The following is a 27,018-nucleotide window of genomic DNA, read 5'->3' as shown; positions in this document are numbered from 1 at the left end:
TGCAAACCTTTGGAATTTGATGGAACCGAAGGACCGATCGGATTGAAACGGTGGACCGAGAAGGTCGAATCGGTGTTTGCCATAAGTAAGTGTACTGAAGAGGACAAAGTGAAGTACGCTACGCATACCTTCACAGGTTCCGCGTTAACATGGTGGAATACCTATCTAGAGCAAGTGGGACAAGATGATGCGTACGCACTATCGTGGTCAGCATTCAAGCACTTGATGAACGAGAAGTACCGTCCCAGAACCGAGGTCAATAAGCTCAAGACAGAACTTAGAGGGTTACGAACCCAAGGATTTGATATTACCACGTATGAAAGACGATTCACAGAATTGTGCCTATTGTGTCCGGGAGCATTCGAAGATGAGGAAGAGAAGATCGACGCGTTTGTGAAAGGATTACCGGAAAGAATCCAAGAAGATATAAGTTCACACGAGCCCGCCTCCATACAACAGGCATGTAGAATGGCTCACAAACTAGTGAACCAGATTGAAGAAAGAATTAAAGAACAGACTGCTGAAGAGGCCAATGTGAAGCAAGTCAAAAGAAAGTGGGAGGAAAATGGTGATAAGAATCACCAATACAACAACAACAGCAATCGCAACAACTATCCCAACAATCGCAACATCAATCGCAACTACAACAAACGGCCCAACAACAACAACAACAACAACAACAGCAACTACAACAATCATCCCAACAATAATAATAACCGCAACAACAACAACAATCAGAAGCAGCTATGCCAAAGGTGTGAAAAGTATCACTCGGGGTTCTGCACCAAATTTTGCAACAAGTGTAAAAGAAATGGTCATAGCGCGGCGAAGTGTGAGGTCTACGGACCAGGGGTTAATAGAACGAAAGGAACAAATGGTGTCGGAACGAGTAATGGCGGAGCAAGTAGTGTCGGAGCAAGCTATGCCAATGTAGTTTGTTATAAATGTGGAAAACCGGGCCACATTATTAGAAATTGCCCGAACCAGGAGAACACGAATGGACAAGGCCGCGGAAGAGTTTTCAATATTAATGCGGCAGAGGCACAGGAAGACCCGGAGCTTGTTACGGGTACGTTTCTTATTGATAATAAATCTGCTTACGTTTTATTTGATTCGGGTGCGGATAGAAGCTATATGAGTAGAGATTATTGTGCTAAATTAAGTTGCCCATTGACGCCTTTGGATAGTAAATTTTTACTCGAATTAGCAAATGGTAAATTAATTTCAGCAGATAATATATGTCGGAATCGAGAAATTAAACTGGTTAGCGAAACATTTAAGATTGATTTAATACCAGTAGAGTTAGGGAGTTTTGATGTGATAATCGGTATGGACTGGTTGAAAGAAGTGAAAGCAGAGATCGTTTGTTACAAAAATGCAATTCGCATTATACGAGAAAAAGGAAAACCCTTAATGGTGTACGGAGAAAAGGGCAACACGAAGCTACATCTTATTAGTAATTTGAAGGCACAAAAACTAATAAGAAAAGGTTGCTATGCTGTTCTAGCACACGTCGAGAAAGTACAAACTAAAGAAAAGAGCATCAATGATGTTCCCATTGCAAAAGAATTTCCCGATGTATTTCCGAAAGAATTACCGGGATTACCCCCACATCGATCCGTTGAATTTCAAATAGATCTTATACCAGGAGCTGCACCAATAGCTCGTGCTCCTTACAGACTCGCACCCAGCGAGATGAAAGAACTGCAAAGCCAATTACAAGAACTTTTAGAGCGTGGTTTCATTCGACCAAGCACATTACCGTGGGGAGCTCCTGTTTTGTTTGTCAAGAAGAAAGATGGTACATTCAGGTTGTGTATCGACTACCGAGAGTTGAACAAACTTACCATCAAGAACCGCTACCCACTACCGAGAATCGACGACTTATTTGATCAACTACAAGGCTCGTCTGTTTATTCAAAGATTGACTTACGTTCCGGGTATCATCAAATGCGGGTGAAAGAAGATGATATTCCAAAGACTGCTTTCAGAACACGTTATGGTCATTACGAGTTTATGGTCATGCCGTTTGGTTTAACTAATGCACCAGCTGTGTTCATGGACCTTATGAACTGAGTGTGTGGACCATACCTTGACAAGTTTGTCATTGTTTTCATTGATGACATACTTATTTACTCAAAGAATGACCAAGAACACGGTGAACATTTGAGAAAGGTGTTAGAAGTATTGAGAAAGGAAGAATTGTACGCTAAGTTTTCAAAGTGTGCATTTTAGTTGGAAGAAGTTCAATTCCTCGGTCACATAGTGAACAAAGAAGGTATTAAGGTGGATCCGGCAAAGATAGAAACTGTTGAAAAGTGGGAAACCCCGAAAACTCCGAAACACATACGCCAGTTTTTAGGACTAGCTGGTTACTACAGAAGGTTCATCCAAGACTTTTCCAGAATAGCAAAACCCTTGACTGCATTAACGCATAAAGGGAAGAAATTTGAATGGAATGATGAACAAGAGAAAGCGTTTCAGTTATTGAAGAAAAAGCTAACTACGGCACCTATATTGTCATTGCCTGAAGGGAATGATGATTTTGTGATTTATTGTGATGCATCAAAGCAAGGTCTCGGTTGTGTATTAATGCAACGAACGAAGGTGATTGCTTATGCGTCTAGACAATTGAAGATTCACGAACAAAATTATACGACGCATGATTTGGAATTAGGCGCGGTTGTTTTTGCATTAAAGACTTGGAGGCACTACTTATATGGGGTCAAAAGTATTATATATACCGACCACAAAAGTCTTCAACACATATTTAATCAGAAACAACTGAATATGAGGCAGCGTAGGTGGATTGAATTATTGAATGATTACGACTTTGAGATTCGTTACCACCCGGGGAAGGCAAATGTGGTAGCCGATGCCTTGAGCAGGAAGGACAGAGAACCCATTCGAGTAAAATCTATGAATATAATGATTCATAATAACCTTACTACTCAAATAAAGGAGGCGCAACAAGGAGTTTTAAAAGAGGGAAATTTAAAGGATGAAATACCCAAAGGATCGGAGAAGCATCTTAATATTCGGGAAGACGGAACCCGGTATAGGGCTGAAAGGATTTGGGTACCAAAATTTGGAGATATGAGAGAAATGGTACTTAGAGAAGCTCATAAAACCAGATACTCAATACATCCTGGAACGGGGAAGATGTACAAGGATCTCAAGAAACATTTTTGGTGGCCGGGTATGAAAGCCGATGTTGCTAAATACGTAGGAGAATGTTTGACGTGTTCTAAGGTCAAAGCTGAGCATCAGAAACCATCAGGTCTACTTCAACAACCCGAAATCCCAGAATGGAAATGGGAAAACATTACCATGGATTTCATCACTAAATTGCCAAGGACTGCAAGTGGTTTTGATACTATTTGGGTAATAGTTGATCGTCTCACCAAATCCGCACACTTCCTACCAATAAGAGAAGATGACAAGATGGAGAAGTTAGCACGACTGTATTTGAAGGAAGTCATCTCCAGACATGGAATACCAATCTCTATTATCTCTGATAGGGATGGCAGATTTATTTCAAGATTCTGGCAGACATTACAGCAAGCATTAGGAACTCGTCTAGACATGAGTACTGCCTATCATCCACAAACTGATGGGCAGAGCGAAAGGACGATACAAACGCTTGAAGACATGCTACGAGCATGTGTTATTGATTTCGGAAACAGTTGGGATCGACATCTACCGTTAGCAGAATTTTCCTACAACAACAGCTACCATTCAAGCATTGAGATGGCGCCGTTTGAAGCACTTTATGGTAGAAAGTGCAGGTCTCCGATTTGTTGGAGTGAGGTGGGGGATAGACAGATTACGGGTCCGGAGATTATACAAGAAACTACCGAGAAGATCATCCAAATTCAACAACGGTTGAAAACTGCCCAAAGTCGACAAAAGAGCTACGCTGACATTAAAAGAAAAGATATAGAATTTGAAATTGGAGAGATGGTCATGCTTAAAGTTGCACCTTGGAAAGGCGTTGTTCGATTTGGTAAACGAGGGAAATTAAATCCAAGGTATATTGGACCATTCAAGATTATTGATCGTGTCGGACCAGTAGCTTACCGACTTGAGTTACCTCAACAACTCGTGGCTGTACATAACACTTTCCACGTCTCGAATTTGAAGAAATGTTTTGCTAAAGAAGATCTCACTATTCCGTTAGATGAAATCCAAATCAACGAAAAACTTCAATTCATCGAAGAACCCGTCGAAATAATGGATCGTGAGGTTAAAAGACTTAAGCAAAACAAGATACCAATTGTTAAGGTTTGATGGAATGCTCGTAGAGGACCCGAGTTCACCTGGGAGCATGAAGATCAGATGAAGAAGAAATACCCGCATCTATTTCCAGAAGATTCATCAACACCTTCAACAGCTTAAAATTTCGGGACGAAATTTATTTAACGGGTAGGTACTGTAGTGACCCGAACTTTTCCATGTTTATATATATTAATTGAGATTGATATTTACATGATTAAATGTTTCTAACATGTTAAGCAATCAAACTTGTTAAGACTTGATTAATTGAAATATGTTTCATATAGACAATTGACCACCCAAGTTGACCGGTGATTCACGAACGTTAAAACTTGTAAAAACTATATGATGACATATATATGGATATATATATAGTTAACATGATACTATGATAAGTAAACATATCATTAATTATATTAACAATGAACTACATATGTAAAAACAAGACTACTAACTTAATGATTTTTAAACGAGACATATATGTAACGATTATCGTTGTAAAGACATTTAATGTATATATATCATATTAAGAGATATTCATACATGATAATATCATGATAATATAATAATTTAAAATCTCATTTGATATTATAAATATTGGGTTAACAACATTTAACAAGATCGTTAACCTAAAAGTTTCAAAACAACACTTACATGTAACGACTAACGATGACTTAACGACTCAGTTAAAATGTATATACATGTAGTGTTTTAATATGTATTTATACACTTTTGAAAGACTTCAATACATTTATCAAAATACTTCTACTTAACAAAAATGCTTACAATTACATCCTCGTTCAGTTTCATCAACAATTCTACTCGTATGCACCCGTATTCGTACTCGTACAATACACAGCTTTTAGATGTATGTACTATTGGTATATACACTAAAATGATCAGCTCTTAGCAGCCCATGTGAGTCACCTAACACATGTGGGAACCATCATTTGGCAACTAGCATGAAATATCTCATAAAATTACAAAAATATGAGTAATCATTCATGACTTATTTACATGAAAACAAAATAACATATCCTTTATATCTAATCCATACACCAACGACCAAAAACACCTACAAACACTTTCATTCTTCAATTTTCTTCATCTAATTGATCTCTCTCAAGTTCTATCTTCAAGTTCTAAGTGTTCTTCATAAATTCCAAAAGTTCTAGTTACATAAAATCAAGAATACTTTCAAGTTTGCTAGCTCACTTCCAATCTTGTAAGGTGATCATCCAACCTCAAGAAATATTTGTTTCTTACAGTAGGTTATCATTCTAATACAAGGTAATAATAATATTCAAACTTTGGTTCAATTTCTATAACTATAACAATCTTATTTCAAGTGATGATCTTACTTGAACTTGTTTTCGTGTCATGATTCTGATTCAAGAACTTCGAGCCATCCAAGGATCCGTTGAAGCTAGATCCATTTTTCTCTTTTCCAGTAGGTTTATCCAAGGAACTTAAGGTAGTAATGATGTTCATAACATCATTTGATTCATACATATAAAGCTATCTTATTCGAAGGTTTAAACTTGTAATCACTAGAACATAGTTTAGTTAATTCTAAACTTGTTCGCAAACAAACGTTAATCCTACTAACTTGACTTTTAAAATCAACTAAACACATGTTCTATATCTATATGATATGCTAACTTAATGATTTAAAACCTGGAAACACGAAAAACACTGTAAAACCGAATTTACGCCGTCGTAGTAACACCGCGGGCTGTTTTGGGTTAGTTAATTAAAAACTATGATAAACTTTGATTTAAAAGTTGTTCTTCTGGGAAAATGATTTTTCTTATGAACATGAAACTATATCCAAAAATCATGGTTAAACTCGAAGTGTAAGTATGTTTTCTAAAATGGTCATCTAGACGTCGTTCTTTCGACTGAAATGACTACCTTTAAAAAACGACTTGTAACTTATATTTCCGACTATAAACCTATACTTTTTCTGTTTAGATTCATAAAATAGAGTTCAATATGAAACCATAGCAATTTGATTCACTCAAAACGGATTTAAAATGAAGAAGTTATGGGTAAAACAAGATTGGATAATTTTTCTCATTTTAGCTACGTGAAAATTGGTAACAAATATATTCCAACCATAACTTAATCAACTTGTATTGTATATTATGTAATCTTGAGATACCATAGACACGTATACAATGTTTCGACCTATCATGTCGACACATCTATATATATTTCGGAACAACCATAGACACTCTATATGTGAATGTTGGAGTTAGCTATACAGGGTTGAGGTTGATTCCAAAATATGTATAGTTTGAGTTGTGATCAATACTGAGATACGTATACACTGGGTTGTGGATTGATTCAAGATAATATTTATCGATTTATTTCTGTATATCTAACTGTGGACAACTAGTTATAGGTTACTAACGAGGACAGCTGACTTAATAAACTTAAAACATCAAAATATATTAAAAGTGTTGTAAATATATTTTGAACATACTTTGATATATATGTATATATATATATATATATATATATATATATTGTTATAGGTTCGTGAATCGACCAGTGGCCAAGTCTTACTTCCCGACGAAGTAAAAATCTGTGAAAGTGAGTTATAGTCCCACTTTTAAAATCTAATATTTTTGGGATGAGAATACATGCAGGTTTTATAAATGATTTACAAAATAGACACAAGTACGTGAAACTACATTCTATGGTTAAATTATCGAAATCGAATATGCCCCTTTTTATTAAGTCTGGTAATCTAACAATTAGGGAACAGACACCCTAATTGACGCGAATCCTAAAGATTGATCTATTGGGCCTAACAAACCCCATCCAAAGTACCGGATGCTTTAGTACTTCGAAATTTATATCATATCCCAAGGGTGTCCCGGAATGATGGGGATATTCTTATATATGCATCTTGTTAATGTCGGTTACCAGGTGTTCACCATATGAATGATTTTTATCTCTATGTATGGGATGTGTATTGAAATATGAAATCTTATGGTCTATTGTTACGATTTGATATATATAGGTTAAACCTATAACTCACCAACATTTTTGTTGACGTTTAAAGCATGTTTATTCTCAGATGAATACTAAGAGCTTCCGCTGTTGCATACTTAAATAAGGACAAGATTTGGAGTCCATGTCTGTATGATATTTTGTAAAAACTGCATTCAAGAAACTTATTTCGTTGTAACATATTTGTATTGTAAACCATTATGTAATAGTTGTGTGTAAATAGGATATTTTAGATTATCATTATTTGATAATCTACGTAAAGCTTTTTAAACCTTTATTGATGAAATAAAGGTTATGGTTTGTTTTAAAATGAATGCAGTCTTTGAAAAACGTCTCATATAGAGGTCAAAACCTCGCAACGAAATCAATTAATATGAAACGTTTTTAATCAATAAGAACGGGACATTTCATTAATGATACTTATCATAACGATTTTAGTAATTACATATTAATAACACTTATTATAATATAGATAATCATAATTATAATGGTAATAATAATAATAATACTGATCATGATACTTATAATTATAATTGTATTTCTAATAATAATTATAATACTCATAATAATACTAATAATAATGTTATCATTCATAAAATGATACAAATATTAATTTTAAATGATAGAAATATTTATGATAATAATAATAATCATAACCCTAATATTGATATTAATACTATTTTGATAATAATAATAATATTAATGATACTTATTAATATTAATGATAATATGGTCCCTAATGTTTACCTATATACTTATGATATTAGTAGTAATAATAATTATATTATTTAATAATAATAATAATCATAACAATAATAATAACTATAACAATAACAATAACAATAACAATAACAATAACAATAACAATAACAATAACAATCACAATAACAATAACAATGATAATGATAATAATAATAATAATAATTGATAAGGCTAAAAATGAACACATATTTCATTGCATTATCCCCCAAGAAAAACAAGATTTTAGTTGCAATTGTTCCATTTTCAAGTAATATTCGTTTATATTAAATAAGTGCGAAGACAAAAGGCGAAAACGACGAATTGAAGACAGAAAGGTCCAAAAAGCTAAAAAGTACAAGATTCAATTAAAAAGGTTCAAATTATTGATAAAGAACGTCTAAAAATGACAAGAGTACAAGTTACAAAACGCAAAGTACACGATATAAAATTGTACGAAAGGACGTTCGAAAATCCGGAACCGGGACATGAGTCAACTCTCAACGCTCGACGCAACGGTGTAAAAATTACGAGTCAACTATGCACAAGAATAAAATATAATATTTAAATAATTCATAATAAGAATAATATTAAATAATAAAAAGTTGTTAATTGAGCATAGTTCAGGGGTCGTAAATGAAAATTCAATTTCAAAATTCGCCTATAAAAGGCAGTGTATTCGATCAATTTTAGGGACACCTTTTTTCTATCATATTTCTATCTATATATCGATCCATCTTTCTATTATCAATATCAATTATCAATATCTATATTCTATATCTCTATCATAATGTTAACTTAATAAGATATAACAATAATCTTAATTTTAATTTTAAATTATGATAATAATAAGATTTATGATAGAGATCGTTTGAGTGTGTAAGTCGAAATTCTGTCCGTGTAACGCTACGCTATTTTTAATCATTGTAAGTTATGTTCAACCTTTTTACATTAATGTCTCGTAGCTAAGTTATTATTATGCTTATTTAATCCGAAGTAATCATGATGTTGGGCTAATTACTAAAATTGGGTAATTGGGCTTTGTACCATAATTGGGGTTTGGACAAAAGAACGACACTTGTGGAAATTAGACTATGAGCTATTAATGGGCTTTATATTTGTTTAACTAAATGATAGTTTGTTAATGTTAATATAAAGATTTACAATTGGGCGTCCCTATAAATTACCATATACACTCAATCGGACACGATGGGCGGGGTATTTATATGTACGAATAATCGTTCATTTAACCGGACATGGGAATGGATTAATAGCCACTAGAATTATTAAAACAGGGGTGAAATTATGTACAAGGACACTAGGTATAATTGATAACAAAATATTAAAACTTTGGGTTACACTCAGTCGACATCCTGGTGTAATTACTAAATAAAGTATTAAAATCTTGTTACAGTTTAAGTCCCCAATTAGTTGGAATATTTAACTTTGGGTATAAGGATAATTTGACGAGGACACTCGCACTTTATATTTATGACTGATGGACTGTTATGGACAAAAACCAGACGGACATATTAAATAATCCAGGACAAAGGACAATTAACCCATGGGCATAAAACTAAAATCAACACGTCAAACATCATGATTACGGAAGTTTAAATAAGCATAATTCTTTTATTTCATATTTAATTTCCTTTATTTTATATTTAATTGCACTTTTAATTATCGCACTTTTATTTATTGTTATTGTATTTAATTGCACTTTTAATTATCGTACTTTTTAATTATCGCAATTTTATTTTATCGCACTTTTATTTATCGTTATTTACTTTATGCTTTAATTTAAGTCTTGTATTTATTTTTAATATTTTACATTTGGTTTTAACTGCGACTAAAGTTTTAAAATCGACAAACCGATCATTAAACGGTAAAAAAACCCCCCTTTTATATAATAATACTACTAGTACATATATATATTTTTCTATTTTTCTATTTTGTGTGCGTTAAACTTCTCGAGCTTTCCCTGTGGAACGAACCGGACTTACTAAAAACTATACTATAATACGATTAGGTACACTGCCTATAAGTGTTGTAGCAAGGTTTAAGTATATTCCACTCGATAAATAAATAAATAACTTGTGTAAAATTGTAGCATATTTAATAGTATTTCGCACTAAAAATAATACTATTTTGTATACACCCCCTACAACATCAATAATAATAATAATAATAATAATAATAATAATAATAATAATAATAATAATAATAATAATAATAATAATAATAATAATAATAATAATAATAATAATAATAATAATAATAATAATAATAGAAATAGAAATAATAATATTAAATTATACCTTTGTAGCATTAAAAAGAATTAATTGCCCGATACGGGACTCGAACCTGCGACCTCTTGCTAAACCGTAACACATTAAACCAGCTGGGCTGGCTTGTCTTTCTGATTAAGTATCGAAACCATTCATATAAAACCCATTTTAAATTATTTCCATTTTCTTCTTCATCTTTAAACCGAAAATCAACCAAAGATCAAACCTTCTCCATTAGATTTTTACACTTATTTAAATTATTCAGTAGTAATATCTAATCACTGGTAAATGAATGGTGGTAATTATAAATCGAAAGAAAAAAAAATTCAGCAAGAACAGACCCAGCTTGCTTCGTCGCTGCTATGAAAATAAAGAAAAAAAAATTTTTTATTCCTTTTATACTAACGTTTTAGACAAAAGTTAAAACACAAAATACATTTCAAATCGATCCTAAAAACTTTCTCAAACTTCAATTGATCTTGAAACATAAACACGAAATCGAATTTGATCAAAGAACACTGGTTGACTTTTTTTTATTTAAAAACTTTGACTTCAAAATTTAAAATCAAACAAAGAAATTAAAGATTGAAATCTTACTGACAGTTGATATAAATGATTCCTAACACGATGGTATTTTTATATCTTGATAATTCATTCGATTGTGAGTTTTTGGATTAAAAAATAGACGTACAGAGGAACCGGTTCAGTTCCTTTTGATTTTGTTTATATTTTTCGATTTGCAGTAAAAGATTGTATAATGTACCAGTTGTGGAGTGATGCTATATCAATAATCAATCGAATTTGTTTGCATTAGGAGGTGATTTAGACGAGTAACAACATGGGAATAGAATTAAGTCGATCAGGGAAAGGAAAAGTTAAAATATATAAATAGATAACACTTTTTCCATCTGCTTTGTACGATCTACAGCAGATGACATTAGTAAATTGGAGATAGAAACAAACAGATACTATAGTTTTGATGTGGATATATAACATATTCGTTCTTGTGAGCAGATTTTTATACATTAAACTTAATTTATATTAGTAGTTAATTGAATATGTATATAAATAATTAATATTCTGTTAATAAATTAATAATAATAATAATAATAATAGAATTAATTAATGATAATAATATCAAATAATACTAATAATAAATAAATAATTAAATTCATAATTTTATTAATGCTAATATCATTTATAACAATATATATATAAATATAAATGTTAGTTTTATAGTGATACTTTTATTACTAAAGAGTAAATAATATTAGTAACAAAGATAATAATAATAATATAACTATCTTAATAATAATTTTAATGATCATGTTATTAATAATAATAGCGGAAATAACCAGTAATACAATAATACTAATAAGTAGTAATAATTAAAGTTATAATTTTTACTACTAATTATAGTAATAATGATATTAATATTGATAATAGTATATTAGTAGTTATTACATCTTATATGTATTAACTTTCATATTCATATAATATATAATGAAAATAATAATTTAATAAATAATGATATTAATATTAATGTTAATAATAATAATGGAAGTACTTTTTAATTGCACTTTTAATTATCGTACTTTTTAATTATCGCAATTTTATTTTATCGCACTTTTATTTATCGTTATTTACTTTATGCTTTAATTTAAGTCTTGTATTTATTTTTAATATTTTACATTTGGTTTTAACTGCGACTAAAGTTTTAAAATCGACAAACCGGTCATTAAACGGTAAAAAAACCCCCCTTTTATATAATAATACTACTAGTACATATATATATTTTTCTATTTTTCTATTTTGTGTGCGTTAAACTTCTCGAGCTTTCCCTGTGGAACGAACCGGACTTACTAAAAACTATACTATAATACGATTAGGTACACTGCCTATAAGTGTTGTAGCAAGGTTTAAGTATATCCCACTCGATAAATAAATAAATAACTTGTGTAAAATTGTAGCATATTTAATAGTATTTCGCACTAAAAATAATACTATTTTGTATACACCCCCTACAACATCAAGTATTTTTGGCGCCGCTGCCGGGGAACGCTAAAACGCTATATTTTTAATTTATATTTGTAAAAATAAAATTATATAAAACAAAGTAATTTTGGGGACACGTTGTGTCTAATAGATTTTTTTTTTAATTAGTTTTTATAGATTTTCACTAGATTTTCACCCTTCTTTTTCTTTGTTTCTATCGTGACCACCAAAAGCAAAAGCAAAAGCAATGGGTCCCACTTCTTAATTGCCTACTAAAAATACCTTATTCAGTTTCTTGGATGCTGTGCTTTAATAGAAATAAAAAAAAAAGAACGAAATGAGATTTGGTACAAGTTAATGACTGTAATTAATTTAATTGTTAATAAATCTAGTCGCAGATCATTTATATGAGATTTGGACTTATTTCATTTAAAAAAAAAAACGTAAAAAAAAAAAACGTAAAAAAAAAACGTAAAAAAAAAAAATGTAAAAAAAAAAAAAAAACGTAAAAAGAAAACAAAAAACAAAAACGTAAAAAAAAAATTGTGTAAAAAAATCGTGTTTTTTTTAAAAGAAAAAAAAACGATATGAGTCCGCCAAGTGTAATTTTGCTAAATTAATAAAGGAAGTGGACAAACGCATTTATAATTATGACCATGTCGTTATTTTTACTAATAACCTTATACAAGTTATTTTATTTATTATAAATAAGTCTCCCCACACTCAAATTTACTAATTACACAAAGTTATTTCGTAGTAAAAAAAAAACGGGCACATTTATATTTATAACGACATGACCAATGAAATATGTAATTTTGCTACCTAATTATTAAAGTATTTTTTTTTTTTTAATGACACTCTAGTTAAAATTTTTAGTATTAAGATTAGTTTTGCCATAGTTATTTTTATTTCTAGATTTTTTTAGGATTGCCGTAAAATCCCTTAAGTGCTTATTCCTTAAACTAAGTTTTAGGCGCTTTAGAATTTTGCGACGCCATTTTTCGTGCTACTTTCTTATTTTTATTTATCTTTCGACGCCGTTTACCTATGTATCAATTACAATTCCAATTAGTGATCTCTATTTGTAGTTTTAATTTTAAGATAGTGATAGTTATAAGGTTGGATTAACCGCGTGTTTACAAACCACTCTTCGTCTTTTTCATTTTTCGACACTTTTCGACGCGCAATCTTTTTCTCTCTTATTTCTCGCCATTCTAGTTTTTAGGACTTAGAATTTTTTCTACTTCTTCTCTAAATTACTTAAAATTACGAAAATTTATTTTAAGTGGTTAAATTAATAGACATCAAAATTTTCTGGTTCGTAGTAATAGTTGGATTTGTACGTGGACCGGGTTATTGAAGCCAAACAGTCCTCAATTATATTGAGACCAAACGAATCCTGCCCCTCTGCTGCATCTTTTGGCTATTCGAAACGTGGGCAAAATCAGAAAAGTCTATTAATTGGATAACTTATTATAATTTTTCTTTCCTTTTTAAAAACTAATAGGATATTCAGTGAATGCACCGAGCAAGACGTTCACCACCTTTTGTACGTTCACCACCTGTAACTCGATCAAGACATTTAACAAATATAACCGCCGTTGATTTCTCTTTAGAATCATCATCCAGTTAACCAAGTACTTCAGTTCAAATTTCCGATAATCCATTTTTTGAAACCGACCTCACAATTGAGAATCCGGAGAATATTCAGGAACGGTTCGTAGATCCTGAACCATTAAACTTTCCTCCGGAGCCACCAATCATTCAAACAGAGATTGTTGAGGAACGAACCATTAAATCGGAATCATCTAGTGATACCGATTCAACAAATTCAATTATGGAGAATCTGGAACCTTTAAGTATGGAAGATCGAATGAGAGCTAAACGCACTGGCCAAGGTCACGCAATTACTCATCCTGACATTAATGCGCCAGATTATGAAATCAAAGGACAAATTCTACACATGGTGACTAATCAATGCCAATTTAGTGGTGCGCCGAAGGAAGATCCAAATGAACATCTACGTACCTTTAATAGGATCTGCACACTATTTAAAATCCGAGAAGTTGAGGATGAACAGATATATGTCATGTTATTTCCTTGGACTTTAAAGGGAGAAGCCAAAGATTGGTTGGAATCGTTACCTGAAGGGGCGATCGATACATGGGATGTTTTAGTTGACAAATTTCTTAAACAATTCTTTCCTGCATCTAAAGCCGTAAGACTTCAAGCAGAAATTGTTACGTTTACACAGAAACCAAATGAAACTCTATATGAGGCGTGGACAAGATATGGAAAGTTGTTAAGAGGATGTCCGCAACATGGTTTAGACACCTGTCAAATAGTACAAATATTCTACCAAGGATGTGACATCACTACAAGGAAAGACATAGATATAGCAGCTGGTGGTTCTATTATGAAGAAAACCGAAACTGATGCTTACAAAATTATTGATAATACTGCTTCCCACTCACATGAGTGGCACCAAGAAAAAGATATCGTTAGATCATCTAAAGCAGCTAGAGCCGATTCTAGCCATGACTTAGATTCCATTTCCGCAAAGATAGATGCTGTGGAGAGACGAATGGAAAAGATGACTAAAGATATTCACTCAATACGAATTAGTTGTGAGCAGTGTGGAGGCCCACATTTGACAAAAGATTGTCTCAGTATTGAATTAACAATGGAACAAAGAGAGAATATTTCATACATAAACCAAAGGCCTGGAAATAATTATCAGAATAATTATCAACCGCCAAGACCGATTTACAATCAAAACCAGAATTATAACCGAAATATTTCATACAACAACCAACAAGGTCCTAGCAATCAACAAGTATCCAATAATAATTACAATCAGCAAAGACCGAATTTTCAAAACAAACTACCACAACAAACCGATGATAAAAAGCCGAATTTAGAAGATATGATGACGAAGCTAGTTGAAACTCAAACGCAGTTTTTCACATCTCAAAAACAAACCAATGAACAAAATGCTCAAGCATTTAGAAATCAACAAGCTTCTATTCAAAATCTGGAACAAGAAGTAAGTAACCTAGCAAGGTTAATAGGTGAAAGAAAACCGGGAAGTCTACCTAGTGATACAAATGCTAACCCCCGGAATGAAACAGCTAAAGCCATTACCACAAGAAGTGGTACAACACTTAAATCACCGGAAATACCTGTAACTTCTGATGAAGCTATTCCTACTCCACAAGAACCACAACCTGATCAAGATAAGGAAAAAGAACCGGTAGTTGAAAAGGTTAATGAAGATAACACAGTTAAGGCTAAACCTTATGTTAAACCATACCAACCACCACTTCCTTACCCGAGTAAAATGAAGAAAGAAAAACTTGAAGCCGAGCAATCCAAATTCTTGGATATGTTTAAACAGATAAATGTAAATCTTCCTTTCATTGATGTGATTTCAGGAATGCCTAGATATGCTAAATTCTTGAAAGATCTAATCTCAAATAGAAAGAAAATGGAAGAACTCTCGGCTGTTACTATGAATGCTAATTGTTCAGCAGTGCTGTTGAATAAGATACCAGAAAAACTATCTGATCCAGGAAGTTTCACAATTCCATGTTTTCTGGGTAGTCTTAGTTCAATAGAAGCATTGGCAGACTTAGGTGCTAGTATAAATCTAATGCCGTATTCACTATACGCTAAACTAGACCTTGGAGAATTGAAACCAACCAGAATAAGCATACAACTAGCCGATAGATCAATAAAATATCCTAGAGGGATAATGGAGAACATGCTAGTTAAAGTTGGTAATTTAGTATTTCCAGTAGATTTTGTTGTTTTGGACATGGAAGAAGATTCTCAAGTTCCTCTCATATTAGGAAGACCATTCTTAAACACGGCTAAAGCAATGATAGACGTGTTCGGTAAGAAACTGACCCTAAGTATATAGGACGAGAGTGTTACCTTTTCAGTTGATAGAGCAATGCAACAACCACAATCTGCAGATGATACATGTTATTATATTCAAACTATAGATGCACATGCAGAATTATTAGAAGAATTTCCAGAATTACAAGGAACAGGAGAATGTTCTTTAGGAGAAGGTAATGAACCAATTGATGAAGCTGAAATGTTAGCTACACTTATAGCTAATGGATATGAACCAACAACAGAAGAAATTCAAATGCTAAAAGAAGAAGACAGATATCGATACAAATCATCGATAGAAGAACCTCCGAAATTAGAGTTAAAGCCACTTCCAAACCATTTGGAATACGCTTATTTACATGGTGAATCTGAATTACCTGTAATAATATCGTCTTCTCTTACTGAAAATGAGAAATCACAACTCATTTCTGTGTTGAAAGCCCATAAACCAGCCATTGCATGGAAGATTCATGATATTAAAGGAATAAGTCCTTCATATTGCACACATAAATTCCTTATGGAAGAAGGTCATAAAACGTATGTGCAACGCCAACGAAGACTAAATCCTAATATGCAAGATGTAGTTAAGAAAGAGATTATTAAACTGCTAGACGCAGGTCTAATTTATCCAATCTCTGATAGTCCATGGGTAAGCCCAGTTCAATGCGTGCCTAAGAAGGGTGGCATGACTGTCATTACAAATGAGAAAAATAAGCTTATTCCTACTAGGACTGTAACAGGATGGCGTGTATGTATTGATTATAGAAAATTAAATGACGCCACCAGAAAAGATCACTTTCCCTTACCTTTCATAGATCAAATGTTGGAAAGATTAGCCGGAAATAGTTACTATTGTTTTCTAGATGGATTTTCCGGATATTTTCAAATTCCAATAGCACCCGAAGATCAAGAGAAAACCACATTTACGTGCCCTTATGGTACTTTTGCTTACAAACGCATGCCATTTGGACTTTGCAACGCCCCTGCAACCTTTCAAAGGTGTATGATGGCGATTTTTCACGACATGATAGAAGAATGCATGGAAGTTTTCATGGATGACTTTTCAGTCTTCGGTGATACATTTGAATCATGTCTAGTTAATCTGGAACGAATGCTTCTTAGATGCGAACAATCAAATCTAGTACTTAATTGGGAGAAATGCCATTTCATGGTTAAAGAAGGCATCGTTCTTGGACATAAAATTTCAAAAGAAGGAATTGAAGTAGATAGAGCTAAAGTAGATGTAATTGCTAAACTTCCACATCCCACAAATGTTAGAGGAGTTAGGAGTTTTCTAGGGCATGCCGGTTTTTACCGACGTTTCATAAAAGATTTTTCTAAAATTGCCACTCCTATGAATAAACTCCTAGAAAAGGATGCGCCATTCATCTTTTCAGATGAGTGTATAAAATCTTTTAATATTCTTAAAGAAAAACTCACTAATGCGCCGATCATGATAACACCAAATTGGAATCTACCATTTGAACTAATGTGCGATGCAAGTGATTTTGCAATGGGAGCCGTTTTAGGATAAAGGATTGAAAAACGATTTCAACCTATATATTATGCTAGTAAGACGTTACAAGGAGCACAAACAAACTATACAACTACTGAAAAAGAACTCCTTGCTATTGTCTTTGCTTTTGACAAATTTCGATCATATCTCGTTCTAGCAAAAACGGTGGTCTATACCGACCATTCTGCTCTTAGATACTTATTTTCAAAACAAGATGCTAAACCAAGATTAATCCGTTGGATCTTACTCTTACAAGAGTTTGATATTGAAATTCAAGATAAAAAAGGAGCAGAAAATCTCGCCGCTGATCATCTTTCTCGTCTTGAAAATCCTGAGTTAGAAGTTCTAAATGAATCGGCCATACAAGACAACTTTCCTGATGAATATCTATTGAAGATAGATTATAAAGAAATCCCATGGTTTGCAGACTATGCAAACTACTTAGTTTGTGGATTCCTTGAAAAAGGATTATCGTACCAAAGACGAAAGAAATTCTTCAGTGATATAAAACACTATTTTTGGGAAGATCCACATCTGTTTAAAAGTTGTCCCGATGGAATAATACGCCGATGTGTATTTGGAGATGAAGCTAGTAAAATATTAAACCATTGTCACACAGGACCAACAGGAGGGCATTATGGGCCTCAACTAACAGCAAGAAAAGTTTATGATGCTGGATTCTATTGGCCTACAATTTACAAAGACGCACACTTTCTTTGCAAATCCTGTGATGCTTGTCAAAGGGTCGGAAAAATAAGTCAACGTGATGAAATGCCACAAAATGTCATCCAAGTATGTGAAGTATTTGACATTTGGGGTATTGACTTTATGGGTCCATTTCCAAAATCTCATAATAATCTATATATACTCGTAGCCATTGATTATGTATCTAAATGGGCGGAAGCACAAGCTCTCCCAACTAACGATGCACGAGTTGTAGTCAACTTTTTAAAACGTCTTTTTGCAAGGTTTGGAACACCGAAAGCTTTAATAAGTGATCGGGGAACTCATTTTTGTAATAATCAACTTGAGAAAGTTCTCAAACGTTATGGAGTAACTCATAAAATCTCAACCGCATATCATCCACAAACAAGTGGACAAGTTGAAAATACCAACCGAGCTTTAAAACGTATTCTAGAGAAAACCGTAGGATCAAATCCGAAGGAATGGTCCATTAAATTGGAGGATGCACTCTGGACTTTTAGAACAGCCTACAAAACTCCAATTGGAACCACACCTTTTAGACTTGTTTATGGAAAAGCATGTCATCTTCCAGTAGAAATTGAACACAAAGCATTTTGGGCTTTGAAAACATGTAATCTTGATTTACATGAAGCTGGACGTCTACGATTAAGTCAACTAAACGAATTAGAAGAATTAAGACATGAAGCATACGAAAATTCGTTAATCTATAAAGAAAGAACGAAGAAATGGCATGATAAAAGAATCAGAAGTTCAAAAGAATTTAAAGAAGGAGACAGAGTTCTTCTTTTCAATTCACGATTCAAGCTATTTCCTGGAAAATTGAAATCAAGATGGTCTGGACCATTCATAGTCAAAAGAGTTTTCCCATACGGAACGATAGAATTAATAAATTCAAATGGGATTGAATTTAAAGTTAATGGTCACAGAGTTAAACATTACATACATGGTCCGATGGAAGTCGACAACGAAGTTAATCACAATTTTGACACCACAGCTAACTAAGTGTGGGGAGAATCAAGTCTTTAAAGGATAATATGTATTTCTGTTAGAGTTAGATTTTCGGTTTTCGTGTAGTTCTCGAAAATGGAACCCGAATGGTCTTTCCCTAGCAGACCCTAAAGAACTAGTCTTCTCCCCCCATTCTGAATTTTTATTTTTTTTAGGTTTTTACAAAATGAAGACTGCCTGTGAACTAAACCATGGTCTAATGCTACACGCTTTGATCACTAAACGTAATAATGATATACTACCGAGTGAAATAGTATCAGTAATCAGAGAAAGAATGGACGGAGTTAGAAAAGAATCCAGATGCGAAGATAATAAGTTACAATTTGGTAAAGGAAAATCAAAATCCGCAGCGAAAAGAAGAGCACGACACCTAGAAAGATGTCACAAATGCGAAAAATGGTCACATGGAGGTAAATGTTCAAATAATCAAACCTATTCAAATACCGAATTTGTTACTTTATGCAGAGACGGACCGTTCATATGTTTAGAAGAAAAGACACTGAATGCTCGAGGTTACGCCTATGTAGCCATGGAAAACCAATTAAACCGACTATCTTATGAATGGGATAGATCATATAACTAAGAAATCTATTTCACAGGTATGTCTGTACAGTTTTTATTTTTATTTTTATTTTTAACCTTTTGATAATAAACGCTAATTTGTTCGCTAAAAAGTATTAAATTGGTATTGAATAAAATTAGGTTTGGCGACCGAAATTATTGATATCATTCAAAAATTTATTACATCACTGCGAAATTTAACGTTTATTCTTAAGGTATAAATATCTTTAATCAATCAACCCAAAAAATTTCAAAAATTCGTCATGAGTTAAATTAGGTCTTGGAACCGAAATTACTTTACCGAAAAGAGGGGCGCATATTTTTGATAATATTTGATTGATTAAAGTGGGATAAAAAGCCAAAAAAATTTTTAATTTTATTTTTACCATATTTTTAAAATTAATATATAAATCTTAAATTAATATTGTAAACTTTGTAAAAACAATATATTTAAAATTGTAAATATTTGAAAAATTAATATAAGTTTGGTGTGAATTTATAATATGAATTTTTAAAATTAAGTTTGGTGTGAATTTTTAATTTTTAAAATATGAATTTTTAATTTTATGCATTTCAAATTTTTATGTTTGGTGTGAATTTTTAATATTAATTTTGAATTTTATATTTAAGTTGTGTGAATTTAAAAATAAAAATTTACTTTATCTCATTAAGTTAAAAATATGATTTTTAAAATTCGTCGTAAGTTGAAGACTAGGTCATTGAAACAAAATTGCTTTACCCGAGGGAGGGACGAGAATTTTTATTATCATTATTTTTAATCTTATTGATTTAAAGTATGCCAAAAAAAAAAAATTAAAAAAAAAATAAAATCTTAAGCTTTTAAAACAATCGCTTGAAAATGACAAATTTTAAAATTTTGTCGAGGGACGGACTAGGGCATCGTTCCGAAACGACCTCGTCCTAAAAAGAAACAAAATTTTAAAATTAATTAATATTTGTTTTATAAGTTAAAGGTTTTATAAAAAAAAAAGTATGTATATATTTGTTTGTAGTTTATCTTATAAACAGGGTAAAACAACGCGTTTTCAAAGACTGGCATTAAGTTCAGCAAAAGTAACTAATTTTAATGACAAGATGCAAAATTATATGTGATGTAACAACAAACGGAATGAACAAATGACGTGCACCATTTATCATTCAAAACAAACGCCAATATGTTTGGAAGTTTTGGTAAAATTTAATCATTTTTCTACGCTAATCACCCTCAATAATTTAAATTGTTACTGATTTCTTGCAAATGAGGGCATTGCAAGATCTTAAGTGTGGGAAGGGGTTAAATTCTTTCGGATTTTAAAAAATTTTTGATTTAAACACTTGGTTACCAATAAAAATACTAGTAACGCAGTAGTTGTATTAGAATCTAGTGCTCTCCGATAACAAGGAACAGCCCTAGTCTTATATACTGACTACCCAATTCTAGTAAAAATTTTCAAAATTTTCAATAAAATGAACTCAAAATCATGTTTATACATATTTATGAACGATAAAACTAGGTTTTAACACCGAAATTATCGTTACCTCAGAAAGGACATAAATTGAGAAACAACCAAAATGTTAGAATTCATTTAAGAATGGAATAGAGGAGAAAAAGGCAAAGAAAAACATAAATAAAAGCCAAGTGTGGGAAAACTTTACCAAACTATTCAAAACATATATCACATATTTTTGTACAAATTTTTGAAAATACTTTTGTTTTGGAACGATAATCAACTGTTATATCCGATGAAAGAAAAGAAGAGATAGATCTACACGATGAATCAATTCCATCATTAAAAGGAAGTAAAGTCTTCCGAAAAAGACACGCGCTTCTTGATTTAGGTCATGAAGTTGTCGTCCAGACCAGCTGTAGGTTGACGAAAAATCTAGAAAAGTCATCACTAAAATCGGCTGGAAATCCACGGACCTCAGCATCAAACAGGGTCGCCAGGTGGTCAAATTTATCCTAACCATGAGAAGGATTTATCTCGTACAATGGGGGGCACCGTGCAAATTAGCTTGATAAGACTAATGAATCAGATCCCCAGAAAGGATAATCTCCTTAAAGATTAAAAATCAGCTTTTAAGACTGATATTACTCAATCCTTGAGATTGACCTTAAAGATTGAGAATTCAAACTCATGGAATTCAATGATATCTAAACTCGAGCTTGAACGAGAAAATATTTTGAAAAAATACAAACCGATTTGTTTTCTGAAAATCTATTTTCAATGCGTTCATTACCATTGAACGTAAAATCCTAGGAATTCACCTGGAATTCATTAGGTCACCTGAACAAAATCGGGTGTCAACCGTAAGAACGGTGGTTGCATAGCATGGTCGGAGACAGGACCTTGTGCCAGACCGAAAAATCATAGGATGATCTTTACTATTGCTCCTACCAAGGATAGTTCTAGCATCCGACACGTTAAAAGACCATAATCATCTGCATCTCACGGGACATTGCCTTAACAGTTTCTTGTTCATCGCTTTCCTTTACAACCGGACGGTAGTTTACCGAAAGGTAATATACGGAACAAGTAAACTGGATGTGTGCTTTCCGATACCGGGATAGCGGTGGATTACACGAACCTAAAAGTTTTAGCCAAAATATTGATCCACAAATATATTTTGCAACACCAATGATGGATCAAATCAGAAAACTTGTCTAGGGTAAAATCTAGCTTGAATTTTCAAAAGATCAAATATTTTCATAAAGATCCAATTTCCTTAAGGATCTAAATTTTTATAGTCATGTGGGACTGTAAACCGCCTTTCAAATGTGCACTTTGCTTTGGAAACCGAAAGTAAATCGGCTATTTGATTGCAAGTGTCGTTGACCTAAACCCGAGGCAACTGTGGATGACACACCCACCTTTAACCATGGTTACATTGTTACTACCATTGTTCATACCGCCATATTGAAATCACTGATGTACAAAGTGTGAAGAATAAAGAAGTGATTCAAGTGTTTTTCAAGACTATATTGCTTGAGGACAAGCAACGCTTAAGTGTGGGAATATTGATAAGGCTAAAAATGAACACATATTTCATTGCATTATCCCCCAAGAAAGACAAGATTTTAGTTGCAATTGTTCCATTTTCAAGTAATATTCGTTTATATTAAATAAGTGTGAAGACAAAAGGCGAAAACGACGAATTGAAGACAGAAAGGTCCAAAAAGCTAAAAAGTACAAGATTCAATTAAAAAGGTTCAAATTATTGATAAAGAACGTCTAAAAATGACAAGAGTACAAGTTACAAAACGCAAAGTACACGATATAAAATTGTACGAAAGGACGTTCGAAAATCCGGAACCGGGACATGAGTCAACTCTCAACGCTCGACGCAACGGTGTAAAAATTACGAGTCAACTATGCACAAGAATAAAATATAATATTTAAATAATTCATAATAAGAATAATATTAAATAATAAAAAGTTGTTAATTGAGCATAGTTCAGGGGTCGTAAATGAAAATTCAATTTCAAAATTCGCCTATAAAAGGCAGTGTATTCGATCAATTTTAGGGACACCTTTTTTCTATCATATTTCTATCTATATATCGATCCATCTATCTATTATCAATATCAATTATCAATATCTATATTCTATATCTCTATCATAATGTTAACTTAATAAGATATAACAATAATCTTAATTTTAATTTTAAATTATGATAATAATAAGATTTATGATAGAGATCGTTTGAGTGTGTAAGTCGAAATTCTGTCCGTGTAACGCTACGCTATTTTTAATCATTGTAAGTTATGTTCAACCTTTTTACATTAATGTCTCGTAGCTAAGTTATTATTATGCTTATTTAATCCGAAGTAATCATGATGTTGGGCTAATTACTAAAATTGGGTAATTGGGCTTTGTACCATAATTGGGGTTTGGACAAAAGAACGACACTTGTGGAAATTAGACTATGAGCTATTAATGGGCTTTATATTTGTTTAACTAAATGATAGTTTGTTAATGTTAATATAAAGATTTACAATTGGGCGTCCCTATAAATTACCATATACACTCAATCGGACACGATGGGCGGGGTATTTATATGTACGAATAATCGTTCATTTAACCGGACATGGGAATGGATTAATAGCCACTAGAATTATTAAAACAGGGGTGAAATTATGTACAAGGACACTTGGTATAATTGATAACAAAATATTAAAACTTTGGGTTACACTCAGTCGACATCCTGGTGTAATTACTAAACAAAGTATTAAAATCTTGTTACAGTTTAAGTCCCCAATTAGTTGGAATATTTAACTTCGGGTATAAGGATAATTTGACGAGGACACTCGCACTTTATATTTATGACTGATGGACTGTTATGGACAAAAACCAGACGGACATATTAAATAATCCAGGACAAAGGACAATTAACCCATGGGCATAAAACTAAAATCAACACGTCAAACATCATGATTACGGAAGTTTAAATAAGCATAATTCTTTTATTTCATATTTAATTTCCTTTATTTTATATTTAATTGCACTTTTAATTATCGCACTTTTATTTATTGTTATTGTATTTAATTGCACTTTTAATTATCGTACTTTTTAATTATCGCAATTTTATTTTATCGCACTTTTATTTATCGTTATTTACTTTATGCTTTAATTTAAGTCTTGTATTTATTTTTAATATTTTACATTTGGTTTTAACTGCGACTAAAGTTTTAAAATCGACAAACCGGTCATTAAACGGTAAAAAAAACCCCCTTTTATATAATAATACTACTAGTACATATATATATTTTTCTATTTTTCTATTTTGTGTGCGTTAAACTTCTCGAGCTTTCCCTGTGGAACGAACCGGACTTACTAAAAACTATACTATAATACGATTAGGTACACTGCCTATAAGTGTTGTAGCAAGGTTTAAGTATATCCCACTCGATAAATAAATAAATAACTTGTGTAAAATTGTAGCATATTTAATAGTATTTCGCACTAAAAATAATACTATTTTGTATACACCCCCTACAACATCAATAATAATAATAATAATAATAATAATAATAATAATAATAATAATAATAATAATAATAATAATAATAATAATAATAATAATAATAATAATATTAATAATAATAATAATAATAATAATAATAATAATAGAAATAGAAATAATAATATTAAATTATACCTTTGTAGCATTAAAAAGAATTAATTGTCCGATACGGGACTCGAACCTGCGACCTCTTGCTAAACCGTAACACATTAAACCAGCTGGGCTGGCTTGTCTTTCTGATTAAGTACCGAAACCATTCATATAAAACCCATTTTAAATTATTTCCATTTTCTTCTTCATCTTTAAATCGAAAATCAACCAAAGATCAAACCTTCTCCATTAGATTTTTACACTTATTTAAATTATTCAGTAGTAATATCTAATCACTGGTAAATGAATGGTGGTAATTATAAATCGAAAGAAAAAAAAATTCAGCAAGAACAGACCCAGCTTGCTTCGTCGCTGCTTTGAAAATAAAGAAAATTTTTTTTTTATTCCTTTTATACTAACGTTTTAGACAAAAGTTAAAACACAAAATACATTTCAAATCGATCCTAAAAACTTTCTCAAACTTCAATTGATCTTGAAACATAAACACGAAATCGAATTTGATCAAAGAACACTGGTTGACTTTTTTTTATTTAAAAACTTTGACTTCAAAATTTAAAATCAAACGAAGAAATTAAAGATTGAAATCTTACTGACAGTTGATATAAATGATTCCTAACACGATGGTATTTTTATATCTTGAGAATTCATTCGATTGTGAGTTTTTGGATTAAAAAATAGACGTACAGAGGAACCGGTTCAGTTCCTTTTGATTTTGTTTATATTTTTCGATTTGCAGTAAAAGATTGTATAATGTACCAGTTGTGGAGTGATGCTATATCAATAATCAATCGAATTTGTTTGCATTAGGAGGTGATTTAGACGAGTAACAACATGGGAACAGAATTAAGTCGATCAGGGAAAGGAAAAGTTAAAATATATAAATAGATAACACTTTTTCCATCTGCTTTGTACGATCTACAGCAGATGACATTAGTAAATTGGAGATAGAAACAAACAGATACTATAGTTTTGATGTGGATATATAACATATTCGTTCTTGTGAGCAGATTTTTATACATTAAACTTAATTTATATTAGTAGTTAATTGAATATGTATATAAATAATTAATATTCTTTTAATAAATTAATAATAATAATAATAATAATAGAATTAATTAATGATAATAATATCAAATAATACTAATAATAAATAAATAATTAAATTCATAATTTTATTAATGCTAATATCATTTATAACAATATATATATAAATATAAATGTTAGTTTTATAGTGATACTTTTATTACTAAAGAGTAAATAATATTAGTAACAAAGATAATAATAATAATATAACTATCTTAATAATAATTTTAATGATCATGTTATTAATAATAATAGCGGAAATAACCAGTAATACAATAATACTAATAAGTAGTAATAATTAAAGTTATAATTTTTACTACTATTTATAGTAATAATGATATTAATATTGATAATAGTATATTAGTAGTTATTACATCTTATATGTATTAACTTTCATATTCATATAATATATAATGAAAATAATAATTTAATAAATAATGATATTAATATTAATGTTAATAATAATAATGGAAGTAATAATAACATTAGTATAGCAATTATTAATTTTTTTTAACTTTTAATTAATTTGATGTAGTAATTAATAAGTATGTAATATATGTACTACCTAATATCTTGTATCAAATTTTGAATATTTATAAATTATATATATATATATATATATATATATATATATATATATATATATATATATATATATATATATATATATATATATATATATATATATATATATATATATATATATATATATATATATATATATATATATATATATGTATATATATATATATATATATTACTATATATAACTATTACTTATATATAGATTTC

This window comes from Rutidosis leptorrhynchoides, chromosome 9 (assembly GCF_046630445.1).
Source record: "Rutidosis leptorrhynchoides isolate AG116_Rl617_1_P2 chromosome 9, CSIRO_AGI_Rlap_v1, whole genome shotgun sequence".
Taxonomy (NCBI): domain Eukaryota; kingdom Viridiplantae; phylum Streptophyta; class Magnoliopsida; order Asterales; family Asteraceae; genus Rutidosis; species Rutidosis leptorrhynchoides.
The sequence above is the reverse complement of the archived record's forward strand: the minus strand, read 5'-3'. Positions refer to the sequence as shown.